Below are 17,474 nucleotides of genomic sequence, written 5' to 3' on the forward strand. Positions count from 1 at the left end.
TGACACAGTGGCGTGACCATCGTTTACATTTTGTTGCTGCTGCCTGCTCTCTACCTGATCATGCAGGTTGGGGTGAACCAGCGAGAGTTTGGTTTTAAGTGTCCTTTTCATGAGTACCCCTGTGAGCGAGTGGGGTCTCGTGCAGTAGCTGAGCACTACTCGGGACAGGCGGGTTTGGAGTGAGCCTTCTGTGACTCGTTTGAGGCTCTGTTTGATGGTTTGTACTGCCCACTCTGCCTGCCCATTGGAGACTGGTTTAAACGGGGCCGATGTGACATGTTTGATCCCATTGAGGGTCATGAATTCTTTAAATTCGGCACTGGTGAAACATGGCCCGTTGTCACTGACCAGTATGTCAGGCATGCCGTGGGTGGCAAACATGGCCCTCAGGCTTTCAATGGTGGCAGTGGCAGTGCTTCCCGACATTATTTCACATTCAATCCATTTTGAAAAAGCATCCACCACCACCAGGAACATTTTACCGAGAAACGGGCCCGCATAGTCGACATGGATCCTCGACCATGGTCTGGAGGGCCAGGACCACAAACTTAGTGGTGCCTCTCTGGGCACGTTGCTCAACTGAGCACACACGCTGCATTGCCGTACACAGGACTCTAAGTCAGAGTCGATACCAGGCCACCACACGTGGGATCTGGCTATCGCTTTCATCATTACTATACCTGGGTGTGTGCTGTGGCGATCCGAGATGAATGTCTCCCTGCCCTTTTTGTGTAGCACCACACGGTTACCCCACAACAGGCAGTCTGCCTGAATGGACAGCTCGTCCTTTCGCCGCTGGAACAGCTTGATTAGCTCTTGCATTTCAACGGGGATGCTGGCCCAGCTCCCATGCAGTACACAGTTTTTTTACTAGGGGCAGCAGAGGATCTTGGCTGGTCCAAGTCCTAATCTGGTGGGCCGTGACAGGTGATTTATCATTTTCAAATGCTTCCATGACCATCAACAAGTCTGTGGGCTGCGCCACCATCAACAAGTTTGCAGGCTGCGCCATTTCCACCCCCGTGGTGGGCAATGGTAGCCAACTGAGGGCATCCGCACAATTCTCGGTGCCTGGCCTGTGGTGGATGGTATAGTTATACACTGATAGCGCGGGTGTCCACCTTTGTATGCGGGCTGAGGCATTAGTATTAATCCCCTTGTTTTCAGCGAACAGGGATATGAGGGGCTTGTGATCGGTGTCCAGCTCAAATTTAAGGCCAAACAGGTACTGATGCATTTTCTTTACCCCGAACACACACGCTAATGCCTCTTTCTCAATCATGCTGTCATCCCTCTTGGCCTTAGACAAGCTCCTGGAGGTATAGGCGACAGGTTGCAACTTCCCCGCAACGTTAGCTTGTTCTAAAACACACCAGACTCCGTACGACGATGCATCACATGCTAGCACAAGTCTTTTACACGGGTTATACAATACAAGCAGTTTGTTGGAGCATAAAATGTTTGTGGCTTTCTCAAGAGCAATTACTTGTTTTTTTCCCCATACCCAGTTCTCACCTTTGCGGAATAACACATGTAGGGGCTTAACCCCGGTAGGAAGTTACCAAAATAGTTGCGGAGTCCCAGGAACCACCGCAGCTCCGTGACATTCTGTGGCCTGGGCGCGTTCCTGATAGCCTCTGTCTTGGCGCCTGTGGGCCGAATGCCGTCCGCCGCGATCTTTCTCCCTAAAAACTCCACTTCTGTTGTCATGTAGACGCATTTCGACCTCTTCAGCCGCAGCCCTGCGCGATCCAGTCACTGGAGGACCTCCTCCAGGTTTTGTATGTGCTCGGCGGTGTCCCGATCCGTGACCAATATGTTGTCCTGTAAAACCATCGTGCATGGTACCGACTTGAGTAGGCTCCCCATGATTCTCTGGAAGATCGCTGCAGCCGACCGAATTCCAAACGGGCATCTGTTGTAGATGAGCAGTCCCTTGAGCGTGTTGATGCAGGTGAGGCCCTTCGAAGACTCCTCCAGCTCCTGCGTCATGTAGGCCGAAGTCAGGTCGAACTTGGTGAACGTCTTGCCTCCTGCCAGCGTCGCAAATAGGTCATGTGCCTTAGGTAGCGGGCATTGGTCCTGTAGCAAGAAACGATTAATAGTTACTTTATAATCGCCGCAAATCCTGACCATGCCATCACTTTTGAGTACTGGAACAATCGGGCTGGCCCACTCGCTGAATTCCACTGGGGAGATGATGCCCTCACGTTGCAGCCTGTCCAGCTCGATTTCTACTCTCTCCCTCATCATGTGAGGTACCGCTCGCGCCTTGTGTTGAATGGGTCGTGCCTCTGGAACTAAGTGGATCCGCCCCTTCGCCCCGGAAAAGTTTCCAATGCTTGGCTCAAAAAGGAAGGAAATTTTTTACGAACCTGGCTACATGAGGCCTCATCGACATGTGATAGCACTCGGATGTCATCCCATTTTGCTGATTTTGCCCAGCCAGTTCTTTCCAAGCAGTGTGGGATCCATCGCCCGGAAAAATTCAGAGTGGCAGTACATGCACTGTGCCCTCTTAGGTGACCTTGACCATGGTGCTGCCCAGAACAGTGATAAGCTCTTTGGTGTACGTTCTCAGTTTCATGTGGATGGGGCTCAGGGCTGGTCTGAGTGCCTTGTTGCACCACAGTCTCTCAAACATCTTTTTACTCATTGCCCCATTGTTCCACAGCTCTTGCAAACATACCCTTTGAAGCAGCATGAATAGGTTGAATGGAAGCCTCCACAATGCCAACAAGGTATGAATTGCCTTGCATTCATCCTTTGTTGCGGACTCTGAGTCATCTGGGTCACCTGAGGCCTGCTGGCAGTTGCAGACTCGTGGTTTCTGCCCTGTACATTTCTGCTCGCAAACACAGTTCCAGTTAATTTCTGAACATTGCTAGCACTTGTGTGCTGAGAGATTTGTTTGGTATTATCACTGGTGGACATAAACGCCTGTGCTATCACAATGGCCTTACTGATGGTCGGTGTCTCTGCAGTCAAAAGTTTTCGTAGGATGATCTCGTGGCCAATGCCCAGTACAAAAAAGTCTCTGAGCATTTGCTCCAGGTAGCCATCAAACTCACATTGTCCTGCAAGTCGCCTTAGCTCGGCGATGTAGCTCGCCACTTCCTGACCTTCAGATCGCTGGCACGTGTAGAACCGATACCTCGCCATCAGCACGCTCTCCCTCGGGCTAAGATGCTCCCGAACCAGTGTACACAGCTCCTCATACGACTCATCTGTGGGTTTCACAGGAGCCAGAAGATTCTTCATGAGGCTGTTGGTCGGTGCCCCGCAGACCATGAGGAGGACCGCTCTCCTTTTTGCAGCGCTTCCTTCTCCGTCCAGCTCGTTGGCTACAAAGTACTGGTCTAGCCGTTCGACATAGGCTTCCCAGTTCTCACCATCCAAGAACCTCTCCAGGATGCCCAAAGTTTACTGCATCTTTGTGTTGGATTCGTATACTCGTCGCCAGTTTTTGCGTTTCTAATACAGATGAGGCTGCACACAGGGAGGTTAAAGTAACAGTGACCTCAGTCTTTATTAAGACACTCCAGAGTGAGGAACAGGCCTTAGGGGCCGGCTTATATACAGTGCTCCCAAGGGATGCTGGGATCCCTTGGGACTTCAGGGGATGCGCTCCCTGGTGGCGGAACATGGGAGTGCATGCTTTACAGATACACCACAGTCGCAGGAGGCGAAGAGGCCCAGTCGTCGCAGGAGCGGTCAAGGTCCAGTTGCCGCTGGTTGGACCGTGTCACTCGCTGACGTTCTCCAGCGGCTGCGCGCCATTGACGTCGCAAGATTGGCGGCTGTGGCCTCGGTCCGCGCTGACTCCTGGACGCCTCTCCAGGGCATGGAGGAGCGCACCGAGGGCGGGATCCGGGAAGCGGTCAGCGTGCTGGCGACCTGCTGCTGCCCCTGCCACCTTCACCCAGTGAGCGAGTGCGCGGGAGGGGAAGATACGCACGAGGAGGGTGCCACGCCCAATCACCGCCCGGTGACGGCAGTACGTCTGTGGCGCAGTTACAAACGATGATTGCCGCCTGGATGTTGCCACCCCACTTACCGCCTCCAGGGTAGCATGCAACGCTTGATTTAACGCGGCAATCCCCTCTTCAGGCGGCAAAACTGAATTTCGTGGTTGCTGGCAGCAACTACTGCCCGGCGGTAAAATCTCCGTTCAGACGGTGTCACCGCCTCCAGATTGGCGGGACAGAATTTCGACCACTGACAGTGTTAGATTTTTGTTAGAAATATACAAAGATAGAAAATAGGAGCAGGAGTAGGCCATTCAGGCCCTTCGAGCCTGCACCGCCATTCAATATGACCATGGCTGATCCTCTATCTCAACACCATATTCCCGCTTTCTTCCCATACCCCTTGATGCCTTTTGTGTCTAGAAATCTATCTAGCTCCCTCTTAAATATACTCAGTGACTTGGCCTCCACAGCCTTCTGTGGTAGAGAATTCCACAGGTTCACCACCCTCTGGGTGAAAAAATGTCTCCTCATCTCGATCCTAAATTTCCTACCCCGTATCCTGAGACTGTGACCCTTTGTTCTAGACTTCCCGGCCCCGGGGAAACATCCTCCCCGCATCCAGTCTGTCCAACCCCGTCAGAATTTTATACGTTTCAATGAGATCCCCTCTCATTCTTCTAAACTCTAGTGAATACAGGCCTAGTCGACCCAGTCTCTCCTCACACGACAGTCTTGCCATCCCAGGATTCAGTCTGGTGAATAATTCTCGTACCCAATGGGAGCGGGTGGAGTCAGTCCTGTTATTTCCTTCTGATTGAAGCAATCCATAACGGCATCAATGTCACACAGCTCCAGAACCTTCCGAGTCTCTTCATACAGCTCATCGCCCTTCACGCACTGCATTCCCTCTATGGCGAGGGTATTAAGGGTTGTGGAACCAAGGCGGGCAGATGGAGTTAAGGTACAGCTCAGCCACGATCTAATTGAACGGTAGAACAGGTTCCAGGAGCTGAATGGGCTCCTGCTGTTCCCATGTTCCTAACCTACTTGCGACTTCATTGTTCAGGAGTTATGAAAACACTGGAGAAATCCCGCCAACGCTGCCTCCGCAGGATCCGACAAATCCATTGGCAGGATAAGCGCACCGATGTCAGTGTTCTTGCTCAGGTCAACATCCCCAGCATCGAAGCACTGACCACGCTCGACCAACTCCGTTGGGCGGGGCACATTGTCCGCATGCCCGACACAAGACTCCCAAGCCAAGCGCTCTACTCAGAGCTCCGACACGGCAAGCGAGCCCCAGGTGGGCAGAGGAAACGCTTCAAGGACGCCCTCAAAGCCTCCCTTGATAAACTGCAACATCCCCACCGACACCTGGGAGTCCCTGGCCCAAAACCGCCCTAAGTGGAGGAAGTGCATCCGGGAGGGCGCTGAGCACCTCGAGTCTCGTCGCCGGGAGCACGTGGAGGCCAAATACAAAACGGCGGAAGGAGAGCGCGACAACCCAAGCACCCCACCCACCTGTCCCTCCAACCACCGCCTGCCCCACCCGTGACAGAAACTGTAATTCCGGCATTGGACTGCTCAGTCACCTGAGAACTCACTTTAGTGTGGAAGCAAGTCTTCCTTGACTCCGGGGGACTGCCTAAGAGAGAGAGAGAGAGAGAGAGTTGTCAGATCATCCACTGGTGGGAAATAAATCATATTCTACAGAACCTTTGCAAATGCATTTCTATTCCTACATTCTCCCCAGCCTTTTTAACATTGTCCACAAAACGCTTTCTCTAATTGACCATTCCATGCGGCAGAGAAAGCTCCTCTGCATGATGGGTAAGTTTGTAAATCAATTTGCAGGCATTTGGGGCAAATATTAGGCAAAGAGGACCAACTGTCAACCATCTTTCTGATTTTAAGATAACACAACAGACATTTGCTACCAGCAGATAATAAAGAAACAATGACTTGCATTTCTATAGCGCCTTTCGCAACATCAGGATGTCTCAATGCATTTTACAGCCAATTAAGTACTTTTGGAGTGTAGTCATAGAAACATAGAAACATAGAAAATAGCTGCAAGAGTAGGCCATTCGGCCCTTCGAGCCTGCACCACCATTCAATAAGATCATGGCTGATCATTCCCTCAGTACCCCTTTTCCTGTTTTCCCTCCATACCCCTTGATCCCTTTAGCCGTAAGGGCCACATCTAACTCCCTCTTGAATATATCTAATGAACTGGCCACAACAACTCTCTGCGGTAGAGAATTCCACAGGTTAACAACTCTCTGAGTGAAGAAGTTTCTCCTCATCTCGGTCCTAAATGGCTTACCCCTTATCCTTAGACTGTGACCCCTGGTTCTGGACTTCCCCAACATCGGGAACATTCTTCCTGCATCTAACCTGTCCCGTCCAATCTCGGAGCACTTTAAAATAAGGAAGAGATATGATGGACAAAAGCATGGCAAAGGGAGAAAGAAATGGAAAGGCTAGGGTAGGAAGCTGGTGGAAACATTGAAGAGGGGAAGGCATGGAAGCTGAGAATTTAAATGGTTTTGATAAGTGAGCAAGTGAATTGGGAAGTTGCGCTCAGGGTTGAGCAGGATGCCATCGTTTCGCACTTCTTCAAACAGTTTGATATGGTAACCAGGAAGGTTGATGAAATGAAGTCCTTGGGCAAAGAGAATGGCATTGGTCTTGCCAATATTCAGCTGGAGGAACTTTTGGTTCATCAAGATCCTGGTATAAGACAAGCAATCTGACAGGCATGGTTAAAACCTTGCGAATCAATAAGAAGGCAGTCAGATTTAGATGGGTGTCATCAGCATATTTGTGAAAGCCCATCCTATGCTTCTGGATAACATCATTGAGGGATAGTATTAAGGTAGTGAAGAAAATTGAGCCGAGAATGAATACTTGAAGTGCACATGATAGAAACATAGAAAATAAGTGCAGGAGTAGGCCATTCGGCCCTTCGAGCCTGCACCGCCATTCAATATGATCATGGCTGATCATTCCCTCAGTACCCCTTTTCCTGTTTTCCCTCCATACCCCTTGATCCCTTTAGCCATAAGGGCCATATCTAACTCCCTCTTGAATATATCCAATGAACTGGCCTCAACAACTCTCTGCGGCAGGGAATTCCACAGGTTAACAACTCTCTGAGTGAAGAAGTTTCTCCTCATCTCGGTCCTAAATGGCCTATCCCTTATCCTTAGACTATGCCCCCTGGTTCTGGACTTCCCCAATATTGGGAACATTCTTCCCGCATCTAACCTGTCCAATCCCGTCAGAATTTAATATGTTTCTATGAGATCCCCTCTCATCCTTCTAAACTCCAGTGAATACAGGCCCAGTCGATCCAGTCTCTCCTCATATGTCAGTCCTGCCATCCCGGGAATCAGTCTGGTGAACCTTCACTGCACTCCCTCAATAGCAAGAACATCCTTCCTCAGATTAGGAGACCAAAACTGAACACAATATTCCAGGTGAGGCCTCACTAAGGCCCTGTACAACTGCAGTAAGACCTCCCTGCTCCTATACTCAAATCCCCTAGCTATGAAGGCCAACATACCATTTGCCGCCTTCACCACCTGCTGTACCTGCATGCCAACTTTCAATGACTGATGTACCATGACACCCAGGTCTCGTTGCACCTCCCCTTTTTCTATTTTGCCGCCATTCAGATAATATTCTGTCTTCGTGTTTTTGCCACCAAAGTGGAAAACCTCACATTTATCCACATTATACTGCATCTGCCACGCGTTTGCCCACTCACCTAACCTGTCCAAGTCATCCTGCAGCCTCTTAGTGTCCTCCTCACAGCTCACACCGCCACCCAGCTTAGTGTCATCTGCAAACTTGGAGATATTACACTCAATTCCTTCATCTAAATCATTGATATATATTGTAAATAGCTGGGGTCCCAGCACTGAGCCCTGCAGCACCCCACTAGTCACTGCCTGCCATTCTGAAAAGGACCCGTTTATCCTGACTCTCTGCTTCCTGTCTGCCAACCAGTTCTCTATCCACGTCAGTACATTACCCCCAATACCATGTGCTTTAATTTTGCACACCAATCTCTTGTGTGGGACCTTATCAAAAGCCTTTTGAAAGTCCAAATACACCACATCCACTGGTTCTCTCTTGTCCACTCTACGAGTTACAGCCTCAAAAAATTCCAGAAGATTTGTCAAGCATGATTTCCCTTTCATAAATCCATGCTGACTTGGACCGATCCTGTCACTGCTTTCCAAATGTGCTGCAATTTTATCTTTAATAATTGATTCCAACATTTTCCCCACTACTGATGTCAGGCTAACCGGTCTATGATTACCCGTTTTCTCTCTCCCTCCTTTCTTAAAAAGTGGTGTTACATTAGCTACCCTTCAGTCCATAGGAACTGATCCAGTGTCGATAGACTGTTGGAAAATGACACTGTTGTAATCGTTCGCATGCCTAACACGAGACTCCCAAAGCAAGCGCTCTACTTGGAACTCCTTCATGGCAAACGTGCCAAAGGCGGGCAGAGGAAACGTTACAAGGACACCCTCAAAGCCTCCCTGATAAAGTGCAACATTCCCACCGAGACCTGGGAGTCCCTGGCCAAAGACCGCCCTAAGTGGAGGAAGTGCATCCGGGAGGGCGCTGAGCACCTCGAGTCTCATCGCCGAGAGCATGCAGAATTCAAGCACAGGCAGTGGAAGGAGCGTGCGGCAAACCAATCCCACCACCCTTTCTCTCAACCACTGTCTGTCCCACCTGTGACAGAGACTGTAATTCCCGTATTGGACTGTTCAGTCACCTAAGGACTCATTTTAAAAGTGGAAGCAAGTCTTCCTCGATTCCGAGGGGCTGCCTATGTTGATGATGTGGGAAACGCGACAGCCAATTTGCGCACAGAACAGAAACAGAAATGTGATAATGACCTGATAATCTGTTTTAGTGATGTTGGTTAAGACGGAGATGAGGAGGAATTTCTTCTCTCAGAGGGTCGTCAATCTTTGGAATTCTCTGCCCCAGAGAGCTGCGGAGGCTGAATCAGTAAATATATTCAAGGCGGAGATAGACAGATTTTTGAACAACAGGGGAGTCAAGGGTTATGGGGAATAGGCAGGAAAGTGGAGCTGAGGCCAAGATTAGACCAACCATGATCTTATTGAAACGGCGGAGCAGGCTTGAGGGGCCGTATGGCCTGCTCCTGCTTCTTATGTTCTTATGATTGAGGAAAAAATATTGGCCCAGGACAGCGGGGATAACACCCCTGCTCTTCTTCAAAATAGTGGCCATGGGACCTTTTACGTCCACCTGAGAGAGCAGATGGGGCCTCGGTTTAACATCTCATCCAAAAGATGACACCTCTGACAGTGCAGCGCTCCCTCAGGACTGCCAGCCTAGATTTCTGTGCTGAAGTCCTTGGAGTGGGACTTGAACCCACAACCTTCATGACTCAGAAGTGTGGGTGCTGCCCACTGAGCCACGGCTGACACTGTAACCCGCAGTTCCATCTGCAAGCTATTTACAGTTCTGGTTGCAGAGTGTTTTGCGCTGTCTCCCAGCATGTATGTTCCCTTAACATTCTCTTCTGCTGGAAGCCATGTTCTGCCAACGAGGTTAAAATGTACAGCAGCGATGTCATTTGGAATTAAACAATTCGTGCTGCTCTGTGAGGCCCATTGCACTGCATTAATTCTCAATTAATGTCCTTCAGGTCGTGTCATTACACTAAATATCAACGCCAAAGGCCCAAACCCCAATAAACAATCTACTCAATCATTCCACAAGGTCAATGCTAATATAACCGAGAATATATTGTTACTAGTTTCTGTTATATCTCTGCCACAGTCGCTTCTCTCCAATCCACTTAATGAAGAGAAACAAATAAAGACTTGTATTTATATAGCGCCGTTCGTGACCTCAGAATGTCACAAACGCGTTTGCAGCCAATGAAGTACTTTTGGAGTGTAGTCATTGTTGTAATGTGGGAAACGCGGCAGCCAATTTGCGCACAGCAAGCTCCCACAAACAGCAATGTGATAATGACCAGATAATCTGTTTTTTTAGTGAAGTTGATTGAGGGATAAATATTGGCCCCAGGACACCAGGGATAACTCCCCTACTCTTCTTCGAAATAGTGGCCATGGGATCTTTTACGTCCACCTGAGAGAGCAGATGGGGCATTGGTTTAACGTCTTATCTGCTGTAAGGGAGTGGTCTCTATGAGGGGGTCAGGTTCCCTTGTGACCTACTTGAGCGATTCGAATCGCTCCCACTCCCTTGGGTTCTAGACTCTGGATTTATTTGGGGATGTGACAAAGTGTAAAGGACACTGGTTTGATGCAAAAGAACTTCGATTTTATTACAGTCAAGAAATTACAAACTTATAATCACTCTAATAAGAAAGTTCAATGTCAAAACTTATTCAAACTTATTAAAAAACAATACCTTACACACTCAGAGGGGGTTACAATAGCTTATAATGGCTCTAATAGAGAACAACACATTACATTCAAAGGGGGTTACAGTAGGATTATACCTCCCACCTTCTAATACCTAATTCTATCTAGGTTGGACTCCAGGGCAGGCAGGGACTATGCTTACCAATCCTTTTGACAGTTAGCAGTAGATCGTGGTTTCAGGGTTCGCTGGATGCAGTAGGGTTTGCTTGCCGTATCCCGACTGTCGGAGAAGACTTCTTGATGCGCAATCTTCAGTTGGGTTGAGTCTGCTGATGCGGTAAGGTGCGTTTTGGATCTGTGCAGTAAGTACCCGTTTTCTTTGGCTAGAAATAGCTTTCTACAGTCTTTTAGGTAATGTTTTACCTGTTGGTAGGTCAGGATTAGATTGTAGAGTGGAAAACTTTTCGATTCTTCGTTTCTTTCCCGTTGGAGTTTGTTTCGAGTTTGGTCGATCGCGGTGGTTTTCCGTTGGTACCACGTTGGTTGTAGTCGGTCGTTCCCGCGATGGTGATGTTCTTCCGTCCCTCAGGGCTTCAGGACTTCGAGGCTGGAGAAGTTTGTTTACAACTGTCGCGTTGGTTTCTCTCCTTGTCTTGATGACACAGTCGTAGTGTGGTACTAGGCCTAGTGTGGCATACCCTCTGTTGAAACAGGAGGCCAGTTATATGATTTCAGTGGTTCTAATCTTGGTGCCAAATCAGTTCAAAATCCTTTGTTTAAATTTGGCGGGCTCATTAAAAGTTAATATGTTTTGGGTGGGTTGATGTTCAAAAACTGTTTCCTGATGGAAATATTAGCTTGGTCATCGCAATATCCTTTTGTGCTTAGTTTTTCGCATACAGGCTGGATTAGGCCTCTTTGTGATGTATATGCGGAAATGGTTTTCCAGTTTCAAGTTGATGGTTAGCTATCTCTGGATCATTTTGTAATGTTAATATCTCTTGCGGAGAAGGATTCTCGAATACCCATTTCTCCAGACAGGTTACTTTAGTCCTCACACCCAGGTAGTCTCACTAATCAGGTTGTCTCCTGTCAGTCCTTTTAGGCCTGCCCACAGCCTTGAATTTGTTGTGTAAAAGTTCAAAATTCTATTAAAGTTCGTAGTTTCTTCCATAAGCACTTTAGGGTTCCAGACTTTTCGGTAGAGAGTCCCAAATTAAATTTCCTTTTGAATGAGCCCAAACACAGTGGTGGGGGGGGTTCTTGTCAATTTTGCAACCTTCAGTCCCCCCTGTTGACACTCCACACTCTTGAGTGTCAATCAAGATAAGCAAAATTCCTGCTCCCGAGAGTCAACCTTCCCTGCATTTACACTAGCTAAACATTACCCTGCATTCCCCGTTGAAATGCAATGCAATTTACAGGCAAATACCATCATTGCAATTCGGTTGCAGCATGGAGGGGATATGATGTCCCTCTTTTACTCGGTTTTTATAGTATAATAACGGTATACAGTCAAACACAATTTAAGTAAAGTAAAATAAAAGCACATAGTCAAACACATTCTAAGTTAACATAAAGGTTCATAGTCAAACACATTTTTAAGTTCAGTAAAAATAAAGGTACATGGTCAAACACATTCCCAGTAACACTCTTACAACACTCGATACTTTGCGTTTACAGCAGGTAACATCAAACACAAATTAAACATGGTAGTATGGTGTCACCCCTCCCTGCGTGATTCCCAAGTTCGGACAAGGAGCGTACAGCACCCTTTGGTGCCTGACCTGACGGCCTCTGCGTTTCACTCGGCAAGTGAGACACCATAAGTAAAGAATAATCGCGAGTTGGCAGATGACTAAAGTGTGGGAAGCGATTCAGATCCAGACTGGGACTTCCATATTTCTGAAAAGGTCCCACCAAGGCGGAATGGTGATCTTGAGAATCTTTTTCCCGATCTCAATTGTTTTTTGTTCTAGAGTATAGAAGTGTTTTTGTGAGATAATTACAGCTTTTAGATGTTCGGGTAGAGGGGGAATTGCATAACCAAAATGTACAACATAATCCTGCAGGTTGGTAATGTTTTCCTTCACAGTGAGCTGGACAGTGGAGGGTTTAGGAACGGGGACAATCCGTTCCTGGGCCACTTGAGCTGATGCCTCGGGTTTGAAGCAAAAACTGCTGTCACTTACCGGACACCAGAAGTGTCCATGTTGGTAGTGGTGCGCACTGGTGGTGACACAATATGTCACGCCCCCTATGTATGCTACCTGTGGAGGGACATGGGCTTGTGTCATTACTTCCATGGTGCAGTTAATAGGCTGTGCACCAGCAGCTTTAAACCCACACTGTGACTTTGAATGGGCACTCAACTACTGGGGACACAGTATTATGTGTGCACCCCTGCTCCGGCACCCGGAGAGGTCAGTACCCGTCACAGCGTGCTCCCACTTTATGACATAGGGTGGAACCGCTGCGAAACGAATGTGTGCACCTCCCTGAATAACTCCAATGTTCTCCACCCGGTATACCAGTGCGGGTCGGGCTGTCCCACCCATGGCCGGCATCCTTAATACTATCCCCATAATGGTGAGGTTAGATTTCCCACAGTCCACTGGGACAGGGTAGGCTTCAAAGGCTAGGCGGAGCTGGCACGGGCTTAGTGAATTGCTGTATGGGTGGAGGGCTGCGAGGGGATTGTTCCTGATCCAAGAGGGGACTACGCTTTGTTTCAAATCCTCCAGGTTGTTGTGGCCCTCGCCCCAACAACCATGCCCCATACAGCACGCACACCGCGTTCTGTGCAGCCTGGTCAGAAGCGTTTCTATCCTCCCGTATAAGTGCATTCACTGTCTGTGCATGTTTTTCCAGCTCAGCCACTATTTCTTTTAAATGGACTGTCATAGCCTGGTCCTCGTGTAGTTCTGAACGTACTACTGTGTTCTCTTGTTTCAGGATTTTCCTCAATTGGTTCTTCAAACTGTTTATCTGTGTTTGCTGCTCTGTGTCATCTAGGCTATTTATTACAGAGGATGCTGTATTGTAGGTAGTGAAAACGTCATTTATGATTCCCCTCCTAGGTCTCCCCGAGCCCATGGTGTCCCTAGCGTTTAGGGTGTATAGGTCTGCTTTGTCTGCATTTCCAAAGTCTAACTCATAAAATTTCTTAAACATGTCTCTAAGTAGGGCCTGGTATAGCGGCTCTGTTTCCTTTGGACACCATGCAGATAGATGTATCTCGGTCAGGTTTAAAATTATTGAAGCTACTGCATAATGTACCCCCTGATATAACAGCTTTTCGGTCGGTACCAATACTAATCCGTTTCCAGGTCCCTTGTTGGTGGTAGGACACCTTTCTATTACTGTGCGTATTGGCGGGGTCGTGGGCAGGGCTTTCTTAATGTGTGCTCTTAGTTCGGTGGCTTGAATTGGGAGTGGGGAGTGTGGGACCGTGCACCATGTAGGCTAGAATCCCACCCCATCCCTTCCCCTTCATCTTGCCATTGCCTGGCGAAGGCGATCGATATGCCTGCGGGACAAATACTCTCTGATCCCCACATGCAAACGTAAATCCTTGCTCGGATTCCCACCATTTGTCCCAACACACTTTTACTCCTCCCCGTGTCCCCGTGATGAACATAAGAACATAAGAACATAAGAATTAGGAACAGGAGTAGGCCATCTAGCCCCTCGAGCCTGCTCCGCCATTCTAAAAGATCATGGCTGATCTAGCCGTGAACTCAGCTCCACTTACCCGCCCGCTCCCCGTAACCCTTAATTCCCTTATTGGTTAAAAATCTATCTATCTGTGATTTGAATACATTCAATGAGCTAGCCTCAACTGCTTCATTGGGCAGAGAATTCCACAGATTCACAACCCTCTGGGAGAAGAAATTCCTTCTCAACTCGGTTTTAAATTGGCTCCCCCGTATTTTGAGGCTGTGCCCCCTAGTTCTAGTCTCCCCGACCAGTGGAAACAACCTCTCTGCCTCGATCTTGTCTATCCCTTTCATTATTTTAAATGTTTCTATAAGATCACCCCTCATCCTTCTGAACTCCAACGAGTAAAGACCAGTCTACTCAATCTATTATCATAAGGTAACCCCCTCATCTCGGGAATCAGCCTAATGAATCGTCTCTGTAGCCCCTCCAAGGCTAGTATATCCTTCCTTAAGTAAGGTGACCAAAACTGCACGCAGTACTCCAGGTGCGGCCTCACCAATACCCTGTACAGTTGCAGCAGGACCTCCCTGCTTTTGTACTCCATCCCTCTCGCAATGAAGGCCAATATTCCATTTGCCTTCCTGATTACCTGCTGCACCTGCAAACTAACTTTTTGGGATTCATGCACAAGGACCCCCAGGTCCCTCTGCACCGCAGCATGTTGTAATTTCTCCCCATTCAAATAATATTCCCTTTTACTGTTTTTTTTTCCAAGGTGGATGACCTCACATTTTCCGACATTGTATTCCATCTGCCAAACCTTAGCCCATTCGCTTAACCTATCTAAATCTCTTTGCAGCCTCTCTGTGTCCTCTACACAACCCGCATTCCCACTAATCTTTGTGTCATCTGCAAATTTTGTTACACTACACTCTGTCCCCTCTCCAGGTCATCTATGTATATTGTAAACAGTTGTGGTCCCAGCACCGATCCCTGTGGCACACCACTAACCACCGACTTCCAACCCGAAAAGGACCCATTTATCCCGACTCTCTGCTTTCTGTTAGCCAGCCAATTCTCTATCCATGCTAATACGCTTCCTCTGACTCTGCGTACCTTTATCTTCTGCAGTAACCTTTTGTGTGGCACCTTATCGAATGCCTTTTGGAAATCATAAATACACCACATCCATCGGTACACCTCTATCCACCATGTTCATTATATCCTCAAAGAATTCCAGTAAATTAGTTAAACATGATTTCCCCTTCATGAATCCATGTTGCGTCTGCTTGATTGCACTATTCCTATCTAGATATCCCGCTATTTCTTCCTTAATGATAGCTTCAAGCATTTTCCCCACTACAGATGTTAAACTAACCGGCCTATAGTTACCTGCCTTTTGTCTGCCCCCTTTTTTAAACAGAGGCGTTACATTAGCTGCTTTCCAATCCGCTGGTACCTCCCCAGAGTTCAGAGAATTTTGGTAGATTATAACGAATGCATCTGCTATAACTTCCGCCATCTCTTTTAATACCCTGGGATGCATTTCATCAGGACCAGGGGACTTGTCTACGTTGAGTCCCATTAGCCTGTCCAGCACTACCCCCCTAGTGATAGTGATTGTCTCAAGGTCCTCACTTCCCACATTCCTGTGACCAGCAATTTTTGGCATGGTTTTTGTGTCTTCCACTGTGAAGACCGAAGCAAAATAATTGTTTAAGGTCTCAGCCAATTCCACATTTCCCATTATTAAATCCCCCTTCTCACCTTCTAAGGGACCAACATTTACTTTAGTCACTCTTTTCCATTTTATATATCTGTAAAAGCTTTTACTATCTGTTTTTATGTTTTGCGCAAGTTTACTTTCGTAATCTATCTTTCCTTTCTTTATTGCTTTCTTAGTCACTCTTTGCTCTTGTTTAAAATTTTCCCAATCTTCTATTTTCCCACTAACCTTGGCCACCTTATACGCCTTGGTTTTTAATTTGATACTCTCCTTTATTTCCTTGGTTATCCACGGCTGGTTATCCCTTCTCTTCTGGTGCGGTACGTATCATTACCGAGTCTTTCCCAGTTCGATTCCTGGTCCCATGCGTCCTCGCTGAGTTTACTGAGCCACCACCATCTTCCCAGGGGAATGTTTCCTTTGCAAGTCAAACACACACGTTTTCCCTCTGTAACACTGACTCGGGCAGCGATGATCCGTATCCGGGGGTATGGAAGTGAGGCCTCCCCGTGGGTAAAACCTTCCTGGCTGGTGTAGCGGGTAGAATTAGATCCCAGCCACCCTGGCCATCTTCCCTCGTGGGCATAAACGGCGAGTTCTTCCACGTCTCGGGGGCCACCCCCGGCGGTTACGATCGGTGCTCTTCCTCCTGAACACCCGTAAATGAGGGATTCTTCCACGTCTCCTCGGTCGTCGCTGCTCATCCTGATCAGGGCGAACAGGAACAGGACCCTTTCCATACTGTTCTCTTTCCTGTAGGGGCACATAAAACAGATTGTCTAGCCCTGAGAAAGCTCTCTGGCCGAGTTCCAATTTGAGCTCTTAGTCTTTAATTGACTGGCTGTCTTATTCAGTTCCTTGTGGACTGATAGCTGCTTTTAACTTTTATTTCACAGCCGGTTTACTCTTATCTTACCGGTGCTTCCTTAATAGCCATACCGGGTAGATTCTTCTTACTCCTGGGTGTTACCCGGCCTGTGCTTCTTTTAATAGCTGCACAGGTAGATTCTTTCCCTTACCCCAGTAACTAATACATATATTACACAACTCTAAATTATTAAACACACTTAAATTCATATGGTACTAGATACGTACATCTGCCACCCGTCTCCGGGTGACCAGGTTAATTCCTGCCTTCTTTCTTTCTTCTTCTTCCGCTGGGTGTCCAGCGAGGTCGGTGATAAGTCGGCCTGCACTGCCTAAACCTGAGTGTCCTGACCCGACGTGGGTTCGAGTCCCACACTATCGGGGGAGCGTCCCCTCCGGTGCCGCAGCACACCGCTCCTTTGGGGGTGGCTGCCTGGTTCGTTTCTTCCCCTGGGGGCTCTGCCTGGTCGAGGGCTATGGGCTGGGGACTCTCACTTGGTGACTGGGCCCACCGCTATCTCTTCTGGGGGTCCCTTGTTGCCCGAGGCTACTGGCTGGGTGTCCCTGCTCGCGGGCTGGTCTCTGACCTGAGGTGCCCTTTTGCGGCTGGTCCCTTTCCCGGGGCTGAACCATTTAAATTGGGGCGCTGGTGACCACGGTGTCTTTGGCCGTGGTGTGCGGGGAGTCCTGCTTAAGGCTCTGGCTGCTGGGGGTGCGTCCGAGTCCCAGATGATTGGGGGGGACAGCTCCTCCAATAACACAGTCCACCGCCCCTCTAGGTACAGTCTGTGGGTCTGCCAGGTCCCCTGTGGGATCTCCACAGTCGGGGGCTGCTGGCTGGGGGTCCCTGTCTTT

This window comes from Pristiophorus japonicus, chromosome 1 (genome assembly GCF_044704955.1).
Source record: "Pristiophorus japonicus isolate sPriJap1 chromosome 1, sPriJap1.hap1, whole genome shotgun sequence".
In the NCBI taxonomy this organism is placed as follows: Eukaryota; Metazoa; Chordata; class Chondrichthyes; family Pristiophoridae; genus Pristiophorus; species Pristiophorus japonicus.